Source organism: Diachasma alloeum, unplaced genomic scaffold (assembly GCF_001412515.2).
Source record: "Diachasma alloeum isolate Michigan unplaced genomic scaffold, Dall2.0 Dall_scaffold_00218, whole genome shotgun sequence".
In the NCBI taxonomy this organism is placed as follows: Eukaryota; Metazoa; Arthropoda; class Insecta; order Hymenoptera; family Braconidae; genus Diachasma; species Diachasma alloeum.
This window is the reverse complement of record NW_021680383.1, coordinates 785,639-807,639: the sequence shown is the minus strand read 5'-3', so window position 1 is coordinate 807,639 and position 22,001 is coordinate 785,639. Positions and strand designations below refer to the sequence as shown.

The 22,001-nt window shown below is 42.3% G+C and overlaps 1 protein-coding gene across 6 annotated transcripts in view; it reads right to left on the bottom strand.

The window, feature by feature from the left end:
- Nucleotides 1-1,978: 1,978 nt before the first annotated feature.
- LOC107037358 (hexokinase-2) overlaps nt 1,979-22,001 on the bottom strand; it is a 332,404-nt gene continuing 312,381 nt past the window's right edge. For 2 of the 6 annotated variants that reach the window (XM_015255873.1, XM_015255878.1), the window contains 4 exons: nt 6,918-8,872; nt 3,992-5,602; nt 2,732-3,705; nt 1,979-2,648 (listed from right to left, as the gene is read on the bottom strand). The gene's annotated coding sequence lies outside the window, so the exon portion shown is untranslated. The remainder of the gene's footprint in view (nt 2,649-2,731; nt 3,706-3,991; nt 5,603-6,917; nt 8,873-22,001) is intronic. The other 4 variants (XM_015255875.1, XM_015255877.1, XM_015255876.1 and 1 more) reach the window with 4 other exon arrangements.

Sequence of the window (22,001 nt, the reverse complement as noted above, 5' to 3'; positions counted from 1 at the left end):
ACAAACATCTTCATACTAGGTTTATAGACAGAATCAGTGAGAAAACTCCACAATTGACAAGTAAATTTCTTCAAAAAATCCCGCAGCCGAATATCTTATCCACCAAAAGCCTTCAAGACTCACAATTTATTATATTTTACGGCTTGAAAATCATCGATAGCTCTAGCACAAATTGGTGAACGCATTTTTTTTTACAAGTCTGTCGCAGGAAAACTCTTCTTTTTGCACTAAATTATCTACCCATAGAAGTATCCTTGTTATTTTGCGTAGAGTATCAGTGCCACCGATACTTTGGCAATACTTTTACACTGTATACCTTTTTGCTGATAGTGGAACCATTTTTTATTTCTCAAACAATACACAGAATACATTCCCTTCAATTGGCTGTTTTTTGATGTTCTACCTTCTGTTGCCACAGAGGGCGGTCGATAAGCGACGATTCCTCGTAATTTTAAACTTTCATTGATAATTTGAACGTACGAGGGATTTCTGAGAGTAAAATTTGGGTGTCTACTCTTATAGCATCGGGGGCTAAGAAGATGAAGTCTCTTGGAATGATGACTTTCGTCGTTCAATAACCTGAACAATTACCAGTAGGACACGGCCACTTACTATTAGTGCTTAATGATGTTTCGAGTATCACTGTAAGTCTGGACTGATCAGTAAGATCTTCGCTCTGAACCTTCAAGAACACATGTGCTTTTTCTATAAATTTGCAGCCCTTTTCACATGTTGAAGCTTTAACAACTGTTGGGATATCACCGAACATTTTACAGCACATATCAGTAATCGATGCTGTACAATTGATTACCAAACACTTGAGGTTGAAATGTCCTGATAATGTGTGTCCAAAATGATCAGTCAGTATAGCCAATCTCTCTTGATAAATCCCATTCATTCTCTTGCTCGTCTTTGCTTTACGAATGAGATGAAGGAAGCGATTCTTGATTTTAGAATCTTCAACGATCTCCTGACAGAAATCCAGAGATTGCGATGCTGTCACCAGGGTCAGGTGATATAGAGAATCAAATGAATCAGTGCATTGGAGATCATATTTAATCCCTTCTTTCCGAACAGCTTGAAGTGACTGCTCATCCCCACTTTTTAGGAGCGAAATTTTATCCCAAATGCTACCAGCTTCGAAATAACTTGCAGGATATGAACTAGCAAAGTACACGGCTGGACGTTTACTTCTAAGTGAAGATTTTCGTGCCTCTGAACGAATCCCCTTAGAGTTTCGAGAGTGGGATGCGTTTATCTGAGGTGATGGTACTGTCTCAGCAATCTGTCGTCCCTGTCTTGTCATCTCTTCAGCGTTGACTGGGTCCGATAATTCCTCAGATACATTGATTGTACTCTCACCCATCTGCATTTTTTTTATCCACATTATGTAATTAAAAATTATGTTGAACTAGGGGACTTCGCCCCCTGCTCGCTCCGCTCGCCAACCCGGGGGGGGGGGCTTTGCCCCCCCCCCCNGTACCCATAAACATCTTCCATATGAGCACCCCCTAATATAGTAATCCTCCATAAATATCGATATCCCCTTTATGACCACCCCCTCATATAGACATCCCTTATAAATACACGCACCTCCTCGTATAGGCACCCAACGTCCCCTGAACTTGAGTGTCCCCTGAAGTTTTCGCCTTATTTTTTTATTTATATAGAGAGACATCAAAAGTAAAAGAAGAAAAAACATGACAATGTATTCGTACACTTGATTAATACATTAGTTGGAAAACAATTGTTTTCATTTTTTGCGAGAAAATTCCTACGTAAGAGAGTTATTTCTATTAATTCAGAAGAAATTTCACAGTTGAAACGATAATTTACAAATTCTTTATTTGCAAATATTTTTCGCATATTGAAAAAAAATCACAACTCAAAAATAAACTATTGGCGACCCAAAGATTCTGAGGCGATAATTCCGAAAACCTAATGATTTATAGGTGGTTCATGATTGATGGTCATTAAATAAATTCAGATGCTTTATTCTTATTAAAACAGGTAATTTTCATGTAATCGCCATTGATTAACACTCACAAACTTACTACATTGGGGTGAAAGTTATTCAATTAGAAATGTCAATATTATCGGCCATTATATTCAGTGTTTTGCTTTATGTGGAAAAAATTAGAGCTGTACTGATCATACCAATGAAAATAATTCATTATGACTGGAAATTTACTCTCTTACTTTTCTCTCTTAATTCTAAGAGAATTAGAATTTAGAGAGAAAAAATTTCCGCTTCACCCAGCCGGGAATCCTTTATCTCAATTGATAATTTCCTTTTACTTCCACGTCTCCTGGGATTCTGACACGAATTTGTTCTAGAATTTACTACAGATTGTCTACGGAGATGTCTAAAGCCAATAGTGGAGTTCTCATTTCCAAAGCAAGACGAATCCATCACATCACCTGGAGGCATCATCGCTTCATCAGTTCGACTTTTCGCATAGTCGTCTCGATTCATGAAACTCTGTTGATGCAATTCTGGCGATACTTCACGATACTTTAGGCTCATCCAAAGTACCACTATTCCGTCTTCCAACACACTCGAAACACCTACGTTTCTCCCCATATCCCTCCTCGTCACCGATTGACTCCGAACAATGGTCATGCGCGTGCACGGCTCTGCTGCAGGTCTGGAAAAGTTTTAAAATAATAAATTCCTAAAAGGTTTGGAAACTTGAAGGACAAAAAGGAATAAAAAAAAACTATTACTCACAATTCATTTATGAGCTCCAGATGGGAAATCTCCGTTTGAACAGTATGGACATCGATTATTCGGTTCTTCATTAATGAACTCCTTCGACGGTTTTTCTCTGTGGATTTGGGTTGGATTGTTTTCATTCAAATCTGGTCTTCTCTGGGCACAATTATTTTCTACTTGATTGATTTCTCTTTCCCTCTGAGCTGTGAATCGTAGAGTTTGGTAAGATTCTTGTAATAATTACCGTGTATTTCTACGAATCGATCTACTCGAGTTCGTGGGAGATTGTGCATCAATATGTGTTTAACGTGGTTGAACTCATTCTCTGCTTGAGAGCTCGTTGCAGGGATTCTTCCAGTTTTGAAGCGATCATCAAATACACAACTCCACATTGGTAGTTTTTTTTAAATCGTCAAGAAGTTTTTTAGCGAATTTTGGTAGATAATAAGCACTAAGATCAGTACCTGGGGCGCTAACTATTTCAGCCTTCGTTGATTCGTTCAGACTCATGGCCCAGTCTCCCCATAAATTGAGTATAGAAGATTCTTCCTCAGACTGAACGTATTCTGCTTCATCTCCATTCTTTGTTTCAGTCTCCATATCTGAAAAATCAGTGTCGATCGAATCACGTGAAATTTGCAACAATTTTGTGAGACTATTGCGTTCTCGATGTGCAGCAGAGTCGGTGCCATCAGCGTTCATTCCAATGCATTCGCTCTGGGACGTTGTGGGCAGTGAACGAATAATATCCGTTACCCGATCCATATTGCAACATACTATTAGTTGCCCTATTCTTGTCCTGTAGTACCAAGCTACTTATGGTCGAACGTCCGTCAACTTTTTGACGTAGGTTTGGATGAAATGGGCTCCGTCGCATCTTACCCAACACGGTGGTGCAGCTTCTGTTGTTAAGAAAGAATTGGTGTACTCAGTGGTCATCAAATACGGCATGAAAGCTCGAATGCAGGCACTTTGGAGAGCTGTAGCACCTGTTACGGATTGGGGAGAATTTTCACAGTTAATCGCGTTATTAACATTTTATTTTGAATTAATAACTTAGGCACGAATTTCTAAATTTTTCAGGGAAGCTGAAATCAGTGACAATCGTCGGGCGGTAGCCGAAAATCACGAGCTTGCCGATGCTAGGGAGGAGAAATTCATTGCCGACTGTAATTTCCCGAAAACGAACAAATTAAGAGAAAAAGAATTCTAATTTTTGGAGCATCAACCGACCTCCGGGGGTAGAGTAACACATGGCGTCTTCACTAGACTTACCTTTGTCCTGGATGATCCGACTTTGAACAATTCAGCGATGTTCTGCCAGTAAATCAAACGGCCTGGCCAAGGATGATGTTCGGCCTAGCTGCTGTCTGACGGGCGACGACGGCTTAGTAAGAGGACGGACTGCTCCTCAGGTCCACTCCGGAATCACTTTGACCTTTGTCCTGAATGATCCGACTTGAACAATTCAGCGATGTTCTGCCAGTAAATCAACCGGCCTGGCCAAGGATGATGTTCGGCCTAGCTGTTGTCTGACGGGCGACGACGGCTTAGTAAGAGGACGGACTGCTCCTCAGGTCCACTCCGAAATCACTTTGACCTTTGTCAATATAATTGTCTTAATATTTCAGGAAAAATCATTGACTGGTTAAAATTGTTCCTTCACGTAATGTTCCGAAAATAATAAAAAAAAGGGGAGAGAATTATTAGGACTGTTATTTTACTTAATTTTGGATGTTTATTTGAATCTCGCCGACGGACGTGAACTGAATTTATTGAATTTCAAATAACCGATTTTATTTAAGGAAGCCTGATAAGTGACCTTTCGTAATTCCCTTCGTTATCACCGATAGGTATCTGGGGAATAACTACTAGGACCAATTATCAGGGTTAATTGACCTGGAGGATTACGGGGTTGCCTGGAACGCACGGTCACTGAATATTGTGTCAGCTCGCCCAGTCAGCCATGCGATCCGCTGAGCCAAATGAACTAAAATCTCTAAAAAAAAAAGGGAATATCAACCGCGATCTCCTGGGATAGACAGACCGTCCCCTAAGGGTCAGTTAATCCACCTTGGGCATCGCGGGGCTGATAGTCAACCTGGAAACACGGGGTTGCTCCACCGAGTTAGTGAAGGGTCATCCCTAAACCAGCTCAGTGAGTCATCCGCAGTATCCTGGTCGACGTGGATCAATCGCTAATTAGCAAATGACTCGCCTCCCCGAAAGAGTCAGCAAGCCATTCGCGAATTTACGGGGCTGATGAGGGATTCACTAGGGTAAATTATTCTGCACGGCACAAATTCATATAAAGTTGAATTTATTCGAAACAATTAGAATTCGCGTGAAAGAAATGGTCAGTTCGAACCCATCGGGATTCACGCGGTTTTTCTCGATTTAAAATTTGAATTTTATTCGGTTTCGGAGTGACGGACTACGAATTTATTTCGGTTCTTATTGAAAATTGCACTGATGTACTTTGGACAATTTCATAAAAAATATTTTAAGTCCAGGAGGACAGAAGACGAAAATTTTCCAAGTCTGAAGGGGACTAAGCGCGAAAAACTAAGTCCAAGAGGACAGCACACTAAAAAAACTAAGTCCAACTGGTTACTTTTAATTTAATTCTCGGGAGCTCTTTGGAGGTTATGACCGGCGGTTCTAAGAGTCGACGTTGAACTGGCCGTTTCTCGTAGCGACTGGAGGTACCTTGACTGCCGAGCGGCGAGCTGTGCGCATGCGTCGAGCGGCGCAGTGGTGGGATGAGTGGGGTTGCCGCGTTCAGTGGAGCGCCTTGCTGGCTGAGTTGGTGGGGGAGCGCGCCAACGGGGCACCCCTATGCATTGCTTATATCTCATCCCTAACACTGCGGCACCTTACATGTGTCTTTAAAAATACATTTTTTTACATTTTTGACTTGGATTAATTATTTTTGACATTTTTTTGACGGTAGATTTTCCATTTTTAGTGAATTTTGAGTTTGATTTTCACTATTTCCTAAACGTTTCTTTTTGGCACCCTTATGGTACTGTAATTGACAATTTTTGTTTATTGACATTATTTCTTGACAATTTTGACAAAATTCATTTTTGAGCCTGTTTTTGGGCTAGAAATACGATTCTGATAATAAAATATTTTTTCCATTTTTTTATAACATTTCAATTGGTAATGACAATGGTAATTGTTATTATTTCGGAACGGTTATTATTTCATTAGAAGGTCCATATTTTATAATATTTTCCCATAATTAATGGCTCATTTTGTAGACGATTTAGTGGACTATTTTTGTGGAATTTATTGTTCCAAAGTGTTCATTAGTTTAGGAATTATTAGCATTTGCAACTAAACCATCTAATTTGTCAAAATTGACATGTTTAAATTTTCAAATTTGACATAATTTTTTTTCATATTCATGTTCTTGTTACTTGAATTCGCTAATTTCAACTATTTTCAGAATTTTCGAGAATAATTTTTAATGGCATGTCAATAGACAATCAGATTTGTCTATTGACTTTTCAATTTTGGGTTGCATATTTTTGTAGTTCGTAATTTATCCAGGATTTTCTATATTGAACTTTTTTCTATATTTCCCATAGGGAAGGCGCTAAAAATTCTCAAATTTTAATTGAAGACACCGATATATGATTTGTTTGGAGTATGTGAATATTTAAAAATCAATATCTGTATTCTTTACGAAGATTAAGAAATGATTTTTTGGTTACATGTTGAGGGTCTAGAGAACTTAATTTTAGAATTTTTTCGAATTTTTTAAAATAATTTTTATGTCTTTTGTTAATAACAATTGCATTTGTTGATAAATTTTTGTAACTTTTATCGGTGAAATTTATAGTTCTGTATTTACGGAGCATTTTTTGTATTGAAACTGTTTCTCCATCTCTAATACAGAGGGCGCTAGAATTTTTCAAACTTCATGAATACATGGATATACGTTTTGTATGCGCGTGTGGAAATTTTGTTAATTCATATCTTTTCTGTTTATTAAGATGAAGAAATAATTCAATCTATTTGGATTGAGGCTAAAAAGATCTTTCTTTGGTGATTTTTCCAGATTTTCCTGGCAAATTTTCATATGTTTTGTTAATAACAATTAAATTTGTTAAAAATTTTTTATTATGTTTATGAGTGAAATTAATAGTTCTCACTATATAGAGCGTCTTTTGTCTGAAAACCATTTGCTCACCTCCAATCCAGATGGCGCTAAAATTTTCCAAAATTTTGAAGTGGACACATGGATACGTGGTTTGGATGCGTGTGTACCACCTTTAAAAATTAATATCGTCATTGCATACGGAGATTAAGAAAAGATTTTTGGTGGATGTTTACAATAGTTAGTGTCCTTTCATTTCGACTAATTTTATTTTTTGTTATTGTAAATATTTGTCAATTATTATCAACAAATTCAATTTTTTTTTCAACTTTTATGAATATTGGCTTGTGTAATATTGAGTTTAAATTATTTCTTGATTTTTCATGTATTCATTTTTTCTAGTATGCGAATTTATGAAATTTTTATGAATTTTCAATTTTTCCTTGTATGCATTAGCATGCTGTGTAAGTGAAACAGAGAAATTCATATTTCCCGTTTATGGGGATGAAGGATTTGTTTTAATTAATTTAGTTAGAAAACATTCTGACCTTTGTTTTGTGTCCACTCGTTTTCCCTGTGATGACTTCATCTCCAGCAATTTGTAAATAGAACTTGATAATTACTGCGTGAATTTATTTTTCGTCTGAGATAATTTGTTCATTATCCCTTTTAGTGGTTCTTAGCATTTTTTATAATTTTTTTCATTCATTTCAATAAAAGTTATATCAATTTTTAGATAGACCTTGTCTATATATACGTGGAAATTTCCAAGATTTTGCCATTTCTGAGAGGGTGTGTTACTCGTTCTGGCATTTTAACCCTGCCCTAACATCACAAAACTGAATTCTCTTCAATCATTGATAAGTGGACTCCTGTATGGACCCGAATTATTTTTATTTTCTATTTAAGTAATTATTTGTTCATTTTTTCTGCAATGATTGTATTAAGAGTCATCGGCCTGCACCGCCAGAGTGAGAAATACTGTTCCGTCCTTCGTCAATGGTTTTATCTTTTCGTTTCTTTGTTTTTATTTATATATAACCTTTTCAGTCTTTTGTCTACGAATGTTTTTTATACGACTCTTGCTTGAAATATATGTGTGGTAATTCATTATTCAGAGTGAGTTGATTTGTCGATTTGCAAATAAGTAGAGGACCCCATTTCGATGGTCTATTATATTTTTTAATAATTCCATTGTTCGTAACTTTTTCAATTTGCTTAAGATAATATCATTTATAGAAAAACATATGTGAATACGTAACACACCGTCTTTTACAACTTCATTGGGAGCTGGCAGATTAAGACCTTTAATCCAATTATTTAGCCAAAGGAAAATAGTGCGTATAGTGTGCCGCTCACTCAACATTTGGGCCACTGAAATTTGGCAATCATCAATACGAACAACTGCGTGATATAAGAAAATCGCAGTTGATTGAGACCCATCAGGCCTAATGAGGGGTTCGTTGAGAGATCCAGTGCTGTCAATGGCCACTGATACATTCCCTTCCTGGGCCAGTTTCCTATAAATTTTCTGTTTATCTACGGTAGTATAGCACACAATTAGTGGATCACTGTTTATTAAAGTAATTTCATTTTTCATTTTCCCTTGTCGCAATATTTCCAATGCCTTCAGCGGTTTTTTATGAACATAGGTTCTACCGATAGCCTCGTGACGAATAGATCTTAATACTTCTTTATTTGGTATGAGTGCTGGCCAGGGATCTCCGTCTTTCATGAGCTCACCAGCGACTTTCGCTTGAAATGCCTTAGGTCGCATATGGATTAACTTTTCTCCCCATTCTCGTCGTTTCGAACCTCTAACTGGGCGGAGCCCGCATGGATCGGAAGGAGAACCCATCGTTCCTTTGCATTCCATAGTCATAACTTCATTCTCATGAGAAATGATGCAGTCCAACACTGATCCACATGTACACTTCCCAAAAAATTGACCAGTAAATCAGCATGGATGGTGTGCCAGCCGAAACTATAACCATGGGGAGTCCGTGCGTATGCCCAGCATTTTCCAATGATAAAGTCCTGATAGACATCTGTAAGATTAAGACAATTCATTGTTTAATGTTTGAGAAAAATAATGGAAACGTTGGAAGCAGTTTAAAAAACACTCCATATCAATTGAATTGTTTTTTTTTGTTTTCAATCATGTTCAAGATCATTGTTAATGAGAAAAAATGAATTAATGAGTAGCGAAAGAGTCTAGCAATTTAATTCGAGTTCAGCCCATGATTAGTTTTTGCGCAATATTTCGAAAGTAATAGGCAATAGCAAAAGTTTGATAAGAAATTTTTCTGTAATGCTTTCTCCAATGTACCGAAAAGTTCTTCACAAAAATTGTTATATATTTTGGACTGGAAAGAACTTGGAAAAATAGCTACTAAAATTGAGAAATGAAAGAGAATTTTCGAACCTCGAATAGCTTTTAACCGGAATCGCTCAGTTTTCACACCCGTTTCTTTATTGACTTCAACAAACGATCTCTCCTCAATGAGAGCGATGTATTGAGCAGCCGATTCACTAATCCTGAAGTTGAAGTCATATTGTACGCTTGAAACCAAGCTGTCACGGGTGTCACTGATGTTTTCAGCATCCTCTGCCTCTGCATATTCATAATTTTCAACAGCGGATTTCGGAGTGAATGCCGGATCCAGCAGTTTCTGCAGTACTTCATTACCACAAGCATACGCGTGCAATGCCACAGCTGTTCTCGTTTTCTTTCCTGGTTCTGTCTTCTGAGCGATTTTCTCAGCCAACTGCACCCAAATTGGATCATTTTTGGAGACAATGACAATTTCACCCCGTATATTTATTGTGAATATGTTATCTCTGAATCCAAGCAGTATTGAATCCGTCAACTCGGAATCGTAAGTTTTCCGAGGGCCGCGTTTTCGTTTACTTTATCACTGCAGTCGGTCTCCATCATGCTTTTCCACAGAGCTCACGTGCCATTGTTGAACGAACAGTATGATGAATAATCGTTATAACAAACAGTTCTCACTAATTACACTATTTTGTTATAACCTCGCCAAACTCGAATTGGATGATAGAATCCAGGATAATATTTACAAATGAGATAGGTTGATGTTGATTTTAATGTTTGAGCTTGAGAGCGAGAACAGCAAAGAAATCGAATGAGAAAGCCACGGACACAGAAGTAGAGAGAATTGGNGGGGGGGGGGGGGGGGGGGGGGGGGGGGGGGGGGGGGGGGGGGGGGGGGGGGGGGGGGGGGGGGGCGTTCGTACTTCCACAACTGTACACATCCACGGCTGTCCACAGACTTATGAAAAATGTGCGGGGACAACTGTACGCAACCACATCTGGACACCGTCCTTGCAGTCGGTCAAACAGTGTCGGTAGAGTAGAAATTGCATTCGGTTTATTTGCAGTCGATATTAATTATGGATGGCACCATGGGTCCCACTATACCACAAAATATCGTCGAACAAGATCTGCGATTCTACCGGGTGTCCACTGTTAATTATACGCATATGGGACATCCCATGTCAACTCAGCCACCCCGGATTTTTTTTTGTCTAGAAAATATGATTTGGTTGCCGCATTTCGAACTACTATATATAGACAGAATTCCTGCCAAATTTCATTGCCTCGTGATTTTTACCAAACTTTAAATTTTCAAAAATTCATGTCTTTTGAATGGCGCATCTGATTTGAACAAATAAAAAAAGAAAATTTTTATTTTCGTTCATACTTTCAGGAAAAAAATATTCCATAGGCGTGAAGAAGCTTCTACACCTAAATTTCGATGAATTTTTACGTTTTTATTTTTTCCGGCTCTAGGGCCATCCGGTATTCGACTGGAATATTTTTTTTCTCATAGAGGACGTCCATATATGATGTAAAAAAATACGGCATTGTGGGAGAGATAACCAGTGTACCGGAGAAAATTTTTGGTTCCTAAATTTTCGTATTTTTACGCCGTCTAGGAGAGCTGCCTTGTTTTTATTGAGGAATTGATATTTCAATCTATACCTATGATGAATATGAGTTAGAAAAGAGATGCGTCACGATAGAAAAGAGAAACAATGCGTCGGGAAAAAGAGAGCTATAGGGTGTCATCATTATCGGAAGTTCCCCTAATCATGACCAAACAAATGAGAAAAGAAAACAAAAAGAATCAATTCATTGATTTAATATCATCACTTTTTCCTGAGGCTCTAGTTTTAGTGAAAACTTCAACTTCCTCATTGAGTTTTCATCGTTGTACAATTCCTTGCGAATCGATTCGCATTTTCCTGTCTGTTGTATCGAGGTAAGCAGTTGTCACATTACTTATTGGAATAATTCTCAATTTCCGGATAATTTTGGATTGGATTTGATAATTTTGCATTTCATAGAATGCCGCGAAGTGATAGGTGTGCGAATTCGATACGGATTCCTGGTCAGAAGGGACACAATGGTTTGGATTTGCGGCCCATTTCCTCGGCAATACACAAGAAGTTTCCCTTTCTACCAAAGTCGGCGAAAATCTGTGGCCAGTGCCGGAAGATGGCCCCAAATTATGTGATTCCACCCATCTCAATGGTGAATCTTCATGATACACATCTTCGATGTTCGGACACCCCACCCGAGATATCAAAGCCCCAAGCCGAAACACCCGAACCAAGCCCAGATGTGATGAACAGTTCTCTGAGATCAGGTCGGTCTTTCCATCTCTATGATTCCGGCATTTCAATCGATGAAGAAGCGGACAATGTATCTGACTTCTCCAGTTCCCCCATACCTTCTGATGCGGAAGATGACCAAAGTGACGCTGATCCTTCTTTCGATTCCCGGCTGGGTGAAGCGGAAATTTTTTCTCTCTAAATTCTAATTCTCTTAGAATTCTTTAATGCCTAAAGGAGGTTAGGCGGTGTTTGAGGTGAATTTGAGAGTGAATTTCTGTGGTTCCCGGTAGCTTAGTCGGTAAGAGTGCCCGGCGCGTATCTGGGAGACCCGGGTTCGATTCCCGGCTGGGTGAAGCGGAAATGTTTTCTCTCTAAATTCTAATTCTATTAGAATTTTTTTTGATTTTTTTTTTAATGTTAAAAATTTTAAAAAAAAATTATTTTTAATTATTAGAATGTTTTTTAATTTTTTTTTAATATTAAAAATAAAAATAAATGAAATAAAAATTCTAAGAGAATTAGAATTTAGAGAGAAAAAATTTCCGCTTCACCCAGCCGGGAATCGAACCCGGGTCTCCCAGATACGCGCCGGGCACTCTTACCGACTAAGCTACCGGGAACCACAGAAATTCACTCTCAAATTCACCTGATACACCGCCTAACCTCCTTTAGGCATTAAAGAACCTCCTTTAGGCATTAAACACACCCACCCACCCCTTCACTGTTACTCAAAATATAATAAAAATGAACAAAAATTTTCCGCGACCACTATGCCCATCTATCACCTCGCAGTCCGGAAACGGAAGTCTACTTTTTCAGTATAGTAATGGCATCGATGCGGATGTTGAATGCTGGCAACGTATTTAATCTATCGAAACTATCAAGGTAATGATCAACGGTTGCTGAATTGGTGAATGCCTGGAGGCATTCAAGCATTTAGAAGCTGGATTGTGCCCTGAATAATCACACGTTTGCGTGGAGGTAATTCCAGAACTTCAACCCAGTTGATGAGCCAGTTTTGAATTAAATAGTCTGTGTTGGCAGCACTGCAAAACTGACTTACAGCAACTTCCTCAGTAGGTGTGAGGGCCACTGCTTGATAGTAGATAAGAGAGGTCGTGGTCCCTGAACTTACCATTGGTTTCAACACCGTATGATCGATGAGAATGACAATCTGGATTGTGGCTTCTACCATTAGTGTTCTATACATTGCTTTCTGATGCTTGGTACAGGTCTCGACGCCAACCGGGAGTCTCCTCACACTTGGTATGTCATTTCTCATCCCCATTGTCGCCAGAATCTCGACTGATTTTATTGGATCTGGATCTAAGTAATCACAATCAGAAATTTCGTTGATAGTATCAGGGTGCAGTCTGCTTTAATTAGCAAGTGGTGGTTTCTGACGTGCATCTTTGGCTCTTGGAGGTTGTTTCGTACTACGTTTACTACACATGACTCTTTCTCCTTCCTTCAGTTGACATGTCAAGATCATAACGTTATTTGTTTTGTCGACAAAACAATGTACTGTCGAACCACACTGGCAAGTACCTTTTAAGTGCGTCAATTTATTGACTTTGAAGCTTTTACATTCAAAAACATAGGTACACTGCCCTCTTGATTTCTCCCTAATTGTTTCGTTCAGGAATTCTCCAAGTATTTATGAAAACAAAACTCAGAAATTAGTTCATTTTTTAGGACAAAATATGAGTATTTATCAGTATTTAATATAAATTTTGGTCTAACTTACTGACATTCAGAGAGTAATGTTGACGAAATCTTTTTTTTTATATTTCGAATCATTGAGGGGATTGGAGTCTGCAGTTGTTGCCACGCTTGAAAATCCATACGAAGAATAATTTCCAGCGAATAGTCGTAAGACTCATCGCATGTTGAATTGTCCAGTAGTGAGCTGAGAAGATTCTCATTTTCCTCACTACTGACATTGATATTTCTTCCCCAATTTGGACATAATGTTTAACGAATCCCTCGAGTATTGGACACTAGGTAAGAGTATGCATCTTTTTTATCTTCTTTGTCGGTCCCCTCAGGATTGCCAATTCTCGATGTTGTCTCTCTCCATATTGGGTCGATTTGACCCACAATGTTCCCATTCTCATCCGTTCTGGAATCTTTATATTCAGTTAGAATTGTCTGAATTTGCGCATGGTTTAATAAAGTTTTACGTCCCACATCTCTCGGTGGAGAGGCCATTCTGTCAAATTATGAACTGCGTAATTCATCAGACTCGTCTCAGAGGAACATCATCTGAGTCACTAGATTCGGTTTTAAATGAGATATGTATGATTCTTTTATTTTTGAAGGACAAAAATGAATTAGCCCACCGGAGTATAAAACATAAATGGAAAGAATGCTTTTTTTTTATTTTCTATTTTTACAAAAGTGAATTGATACAATACAATGGAGAGTCCAGCAGAGAATAAATGAATTCAGTGAGGCGAAGGAGAAAAAGTGCAGAGTAGTGGCGCCAGCGGAAAAGCACTGTAAGCCGCTTAGGCCTCTACCCTGTCGGTAAATATAGCATCCATCGACAAAAATATACTCATGCGTAGAGGCATGAAGAATAGAAACCAGGAGGCCGGATTAACGTTTTCCAAAGCAAGACCATAGTCGGGGTCATGCATAGTGGTATAATACCTAGAGCGCTCGTTCGACTCCCGAGCTTACGGAAATTCGGAGAGAGATAGCCTGCGTAGCGGTCCTCTGAACGTTGGTCCCTGGTGCACCAGGGACCACCCCAGGGGTATTAAGTGGCCTTACTCCAACATCCGGGGGTGTATTAGGAGTGGACTGTTACACTTCCCTAGGTACTCGCGGGAACAGAATGAAGGAAAATTATGAAAAAAAAACAGGTGAAGATCGAGGAGGAATGAGCGGGCAGCATGCCCAACAAGCAGCACAATACAACTGCGGAGATGAAGAGGCCGCAGGCATGGGATCGGCTTGACCAGCTGATCAACGACATGTACAACTTCCTTAACCCGAAGCCAAACGTCCATAAGGAGATTAAAATTAAGTTGGCGTCTATCGCAACTGCTTTTAGAAGACTCAAGGAGATAGAGATGGCTAAGCCAAGGCAAAAAAGGACGCAGCATCGTTTTACTTCGGTCGTAGTGCGGACACCAGTAACTTCGTCTCACACTCGGACTGTTTCCGAAACGACGGCGAAGGACATCGAGGCGGAAGCCCTGGAACAGCTAACGCGAAATTGCCACGAAACAGTCACGGGGAGGCGGTGCAAGCGCATCTTTCCGGAAGCGGACGCTAAGCCCGCGAAGAAATGAAAGGAGCCGATAGCACCGCCGCAGCCCACTGCGGAACCGCAGCTTCCTAAGTGGTCAGAGTGGCAGGAAGTCAAAGGAAAGAAGAAGAAGAAGAAGAAGCAGCTTACAAAGCTGTCTTCAAAGCAGAGGAAACGAGCGGCAAGCCCTGACGCGCTGATCATCCGTCCGAAGGACAAAGGTTCATACTCTGACATCCTCAAGCGAATGAAGCAGGACGCGACAGGCTGTCAGTCCCAACAGTGCGTGGAGAAGATCCGGAGGAGGCTAACGGCCACATGTTGATCATCCTCTCGAAGGAGCACACCGACAAAGCTGCCGGCCTACAGAACGCCATAACGGAACTCGTCGGAGATGATGCTGAGTTCCTCAGTAAAATGCCGGAGGAAGATGTCGAGATCAAGGACCTCGAGGAGATCGCGACGAAGAAAGAAATCCTCGCAGATCTGAAGAAGGCTGCTGGAGACGGTTCCGGAATTTCAGTGAATGCGGTTACGTCTTCAGCATATAAGAAGATGAGATGAGAGTACTTCAGCTCAACCTTAACCACTGTGAGGCTGCACACGACCTTTTTATACAGTCAGTGCGGGAGCTGAAGCCCGATCTCGTAATGATCTCAGAGCCATACAAACATCTTAATGACGAGCCATGGGAGACGGACACCACCGCTAAGGCCGTCATTTGGTCCTGCGGTATATATTATCCCTTCCAGAGCGGTGCCAACACAGCGGAGACGGGTTTTGTGAGAGAAAAGCTGGGGGGATTCACTTCTACAGTTTTTATGCTCCACCTAGCCTGTCCACTGACGAGTTCGCAGACTTCTTGGACCGACTGACTGAGGACGCGAAGCAGCACTCAATCCGGAGGATTGAGGAAGTGGTCAAACCACAATTAGCTGACAACCAATACGGTTTCCGTAGCGTGCGTTCCACGCTTGATGCCATCAACCTAGTCGTCTCCATTGCACGGGATGCAATGTCTGGCGCGAGGTGGAAATGGGGCGCAAAGCAGTACTGTCTGGTAGTAATGTTGGACGTCAAAAATGCATTCAACTCCGCCAGATGTGATTGCATCATGGGGGCCTTCTCAAATCTGAAGGTGCCAGGAAATCTGCAGACGATGGTGCGAAGCTACTTCACCGACAGAGTTTTGAATTACGATACAGACACCGGCCCAAAAGAGTCACTGGTGGTGTTCCCGAAGGCTCAGTGCTGGGCCCTCTCTTGTGGAACGTTATGTACGACGGTCTTTTGAAGTTAACGTTACACAAGGAGGCTACACTCATCGCGTTTGCGGACCGGTGCACGGGTAATCGTTGCAAAGCGCCTGGAGGAGATTAATTATATTTTTGATACTGCACATGACAGAATTCGTCAATGGATGGACTCAGTGGGCCTGTTGTTGGCAGAACATAAGACGGAGGCTGTGCTGATCACGAGCCGATAGAAGATTGAAACCATCACGCTGCATGTCAGGAATCGTGAAATCACGTCCCAACCATCGCTACGGTACTTGAGAGTAATGATTGATACCCGGCTTAGCTTCAAGCAGCAAGTGGAACACGTCGGCGCTAAGGCATCTGGAGTTGGAACCGCCCTTTCACGGCTCATGCCGAACATCGGAGGGCCAAAGCAAAAGAGAAGAGCGTTGCTGTCATCAGTTGTCACGTCGGTCCTCACATATGGCATTTCCATTTGGGCTGACTTACTCTTGATCCAGCATGCGCGATGGAAGGTGACATTAGTTTATCGATTGAGCGCCCTTAGAGTTGCTAGCGCATTTCGTATGGTGTCAGAAGATGCCGTGTGTGTCATCGCCGGGATGCTGCCGATAGGAGTACTTGCCGAGGAACGACGATGTCTCTACCGGCGAAAAAGGTCAACAACACTGAGCACAGCTGAGCTGAGGACGGGTGAGAGGAATAACAGTCTGCATCGATGGCAGTTGCTGGTTCGACCAATGGGAGATGGATTCACCGCCTGATCCCGAAATTGGATGTATGGGTCAAACGAACACACGGAGAAGTCAATTACTATCTCACACAAATATTCTCAGGACACGGGTGCTTCTAGCAATATCTTCATAGATTCAAATATGAGGAATCGCCGGAGTGCCCGGCCTGCACAGCAGTCTCCGAAGATGCAGAGCATGCGTTCTTCGTGTGTCTGCGCTTCAACGTGCCCCGCAGGACACTCGAGACTACACTTGGAAGGAGGATTCAGCCTAATAACCTGGTGGAAGCAATGCTTTCATCAGAGGCAGCCTGGGAGGCAACGAGCGCCTTCGCAGCGGAAGTCCTAATGGACCTACGCAAGGCGGAACAAGAAAGAAACAGAGATAAGAGGAAGAGGAAGCAATAAGATGAAAGAAGCGCTGACTTCGATCAGCCGAAGGAAGAGCTACGGCTAAATCCTTCCCCCGTGCTATAATGTCTAGCGGCGGTTCCACGGGGAGATAGGAGGCTGGTGATACGGGTATGTATTCAGTCCGTATTGGTTGCACATTCGCCGAGCTAAAATAAGCCAGGTCCCACCAACCGTGGCAGCTCGTGTTCACCACCATCCAGACCAAACCAAGTCGGGCACTAGCCTCAAGGAATTTCCAAAGCTGAGCGTGGGCTTGAATGCATTTTTCCCTCTAAAAAAAAATCTCCCTCTCTCGCTAAAGACTTAAAAAAAAAATCAAAATTCAAAATTCAAATAGAATTGAAATTTCAAATAGAGAAAAAATTCCGATCCGCCCAGTCGGGATTCGAACGCGGGTCTCCCAGTTACGCGCCGGGCACTCTTCCAACTGAGCTACCGGGTACCACGGAAACTCTCACTCCAAATTCAACTCGGCACGACGCCTAACCACCTTTAGGGATTAAATAAATTCAAATAGAATTAAAATTTGGAGAGAAAAATCCCGATCCGCCCAGCCGGGATTCGAAGCCGGGTCTCCCAGTTACGCGCCGGGTACTTGTTTGATGCCGGGTCTGAGATCTGTGGAAATTACAAGCGATGGACGAGATAAAAACGGATTCTAACGGGAGCGGGAGAAAGTCCACAAATCACTGCACGTGCACGTTGGTCACAATAGTCGATTTAATTATCAAACAAAGTCAATTATTTACACGTGTCAGATTTAATTAATTAAGAAGGTCAAGAATATTAGCGCGGGTCACAATCTTTACTAACGCAGTTCACAGAATTTATAATGCAGAGCAATAATACGCAAAACTCTAGGATAACAGAAATATTAGGATATTCGCGGAATACCATGTACACAGTACTAAGGCCAAAAAGCAAATGAGAACGATTAATAGGCCACGAGGTGCCAGGTAGCGTAAGTCAAAAGTCCTAACGTGCCCCAATTTAAATGGGGGCGTTCGCAGGACACCTATCCATCAAGTGGCGCCTCAGGTGTCGGAGGTGACAGGCCACTGGTCAGTTCAATCGGTTACGCAGGTCAGTGAGATAAGCCATGCTAGCATGCGAGAGGAGCGAGTGTGCGTGAGTGTGTGTGCGGAAAAGAATTCGGTGGAAAACCGAACATTCTCCCCCGCCGCCAGCAGGTGCTGACACTTCTTTGCGCAGTTCTGTAACAAAAAGGAGATTAATCGTACTCAGTACAATAATTTCTCGAAGATCAGTATCACCATCGTAGTTCGCCAGTGACGGTCAGGTGTGAGTACAGCCGCGGACGGAGGAGGCGTAAATTCCATCAAACCCTGGCAGACTCACGTCCACTCCGAACCAGTTGCCACAGCGAGGGTCGTAAATCCTCACCATGACCCAATCCGAATATAGACTACGATGAACTTGATTATGTAGGGCTGTCATCACGTGAGATGATCCTAGCTATCGCTGGTCGCGTTGACCTTAGGTGCCGTTGGTTACGATGATCTTACGTATCACTGGTCGAGACTGGCAGTGGAGCAAGCTTGGAGGTGGGCCTCTGAACCGCAGAACTGGACGTCTTAATGGTGACCACCCTGGTGAGTCCATCTCTACCAGGGTGGAGAGCGATGACTCGAGCAAGAGGCCATTTCGTTGGTGGCTATGGAACCAATTCTGATGTCGTGAGATGGGTGGTAGAGCCAGTTTAGAAATTTCGCGTTGTGCGTTGAATGGTGCAGCTTGGAGATGGACTGGAGATGTTGCAGTTAGCTAGTGGACCGCCGTCTCCAATAGCACTGAACCCTCTGCTGGATGAGCTTTCATCGAGACAATCGGGAGACGTTCAACGGTTCCAGAGAAGATTCAGTCAGAGCTGTCAGAGTTTCACTGGTCTGGAACTGTCCTGAGGCGAGGCGCTGACTTCATTCACGTTCTCAGAGAACGATTAGAGCTTTTATGAGTTGAGCACGTCTCCGGTTTGTGCGAGTGAACTCCCTGGTGATCCAGAAGAGCTGAGCTTGTTTGATGTCACCAGGGTTGAGCGATGCTCCTGACGATAAAGCAGGAACCTTCCTAAGCCGAGCAATAAAACGCTGACAAATAGCCGTGACTCTGAGCATGGTAATGAGCGAGGAGTAACGATGGACTAGATCCCAGATTTCTGGGCGCTGGGCTTACACGCGGAGCACGACATAAGGTTTCTCTTCAAGGTCTGTTGTTCCCTGAAGAGATCTTTCGAGCTGACCAAGACGATGAACCTTTCATAAGCCACAGTGGATTGTGCCATCGGAGCTTCTATTCCGTGAGCTGATCTGCAGTTTGCCAAATATGAATCCTCACAAATCCATCGGAGTCGCGCAATCTTTGGAAGTTGGTAGGCCCAAGTTCAGCGTGAGTCAATGAGCGGAAATTCCTTCGCTAGACAGAGATTCTTCGCTGGACAGAAGTTTCTTCGCTGGGCAGAATACGACGGATTCATAATACTCCAATATGGTCCATTGAAGGTACCGGTTAATACCAGATTCGAGGACAAGGTTCATGACGCCTCATCAACGTTTCTAATACCATGAGCACATTGAGCATTAAGAAAGTTCAGGAGATTAGCAATGACGTCTCGTGACGCCTTATCAACGCAGTTCCAACTCAGCAGATCATGATAATCGATGATAATCTAGCGAAACTAACTAGAACAAAAGAATCAAATATTACTCGGGGCAATTCAAGAAATCGAAGTTCAATGAGTTGAACAAAATATCACTCCGGACGAATAAGATCTGGGAATATCGAAGATCAATCCCAAGTAGAAATGAAACTTTCTCGGGAGTTTGATCTCAATTGAGCTGCTGTTTGACTACTCGTCACCAGCCTATGCAAGTTCAAAACGATGTTCTTGACGTAAAGTTGATTAAACGCAGAACCATCCATTATCCTTCCAATACAAATACCTAACTATTGAGCTGACCCTTGGTTCACACAATAGGGTCGTATATGCTGATCATCGCTGGTCCATGGCTTCCCTTCGAGATGTGACATGTCTCTGGCTTATATTTATATACGCTGGTCTGGTGAAAGTTCACCTCAGAACTGACTTCACGAAGTTCAATTGAAGAGTTGAGTGACGAAGGTCTCTCGACGTATACTGAGCAAATTCTCAATACGATGATCTCAATGTAAGTACAGTCAGGAGTCATGGAGGCGTAAATTCCATTGATCCCCAAAAGACTCACTCCCAAACCGAGCTCGGTTCGATAATGAGGGACGTAAATCCTCATCAAGGTCCGACATCTCGTTCGAGGAATGACGAATTCGTAGAACTATCCGATTATTGAGAAGCCGAGTGATTCATTCAATATTTAAATAGAATATTGAACATCAAAATAAAATGAGAGGGAAGAATGAGCGATCCATTTACCCTCCCGGCCGTCAGCAAGTCAGTGCTGACATACAGTTTTGACAGAAATAGGATGACCTTGTCTGGAGGCAGTGCTTGCATGTCCAGTGTGCGCAGGCCAAAAAGAAGACGCTTCTATCTGAAGTCAGAATGTTGTTACTCCAGCTGATGCGAGGGGCGAGAAGAGTTGCTGAGATGAGGCTTCAGGGAGGCCAAGCTCTGAGCGCTAAGCGAGATCGATGTACTTGAAGAGACGTCAGACGGGCCAACTTGAAGTGCTTCGGAGATCCTCAACCCTCATGGTGCTTGCGCAGCACGTGCCAAGGTCATCTTGTCAACATCAATAAGCGGTTACCGACTGAACCGAAGACAAAGAGCATTTGAATGTGTAGGTAACATCTATTCGAAGGGCAATACGACAAATCGTTGAGCTGGGCGATGTACTAGTAGACGATGATCAAATTCACTTGAGGCTCCAATCCTTGATTGAGTCCTCGGTCTCCTCGATGTTCGGGTCGGAGACCTGAACACTGCTTGATCCAGAGGCATTAGAGCTAGTCGGTGTAGATGCGTGAGCTTCAGTTGAGACGGACGCCTGAACGCTGATCGATTTTGACGCCTGAGTGTCCGAGGCAGAGACCTTGACATTGGTCTCTTCGGAGGCCTGAACGCTGGACGGCTCAAGAGTCTGAACGCTGAACGAGCTGGGGATCTGAACGCTGGACGACTTATTGGCTTCGACTTCTGCCGAAACGGAGGCTTCAACATTGGGCGATTCAGAGGGCTTAACGCTGCCACCTGTGTGAGTATAAATCACGACAGGTACGCTGGTCAATGGAGCAGAGGTCTTTTGACGCTCACTTCCCGAATCGGTGAGAGGAGCTTTCTGAGACGCAAGGCCACGTTGAGTTGGGCGACGAGAGCGATCGAGATGCAATAGGGTATGATGCCTCTCCTGACAGTGATTGCATCTACGGGTGGTTTGGCACACCCTAATACTGTGCTTCCCCAAATAGTTGAAGCAAAAGTAGAGACGGTCAACGACCTCCTTCCTAGCGACGGACGTCAGATCCCTTAACGTATCAGACGAGGCGATGTAATGATCTCCCTGGCAGAAGGAACAGGGGTATTGCACCTTCTTTGCCCCTTGTGATGTCCTAGAAGTGGACTGTACTTTGAGAGCAGGGCTTACTGGGTGACCACTGTCCGCTAAAGAATTATCAGTGCTATGGACTGATCGAGCTGAACGATATCTTCAGAGTGAGCACTTGCAGTTGATGATGGTACGTCCGCAGGCCTATCGTGCATCCTTAATATACCTATCGCAGTCTCCAATAAATTATCTGGACTGCACTTATCTAGGGGATGAGAGAGAAGGACTTCGTCTGACGCAATTTGGGATAGAGTACGATCAGACTCCGAACTTAATATATTCGGAATCAAGCAGGTCCTTGACTTCAAAGCC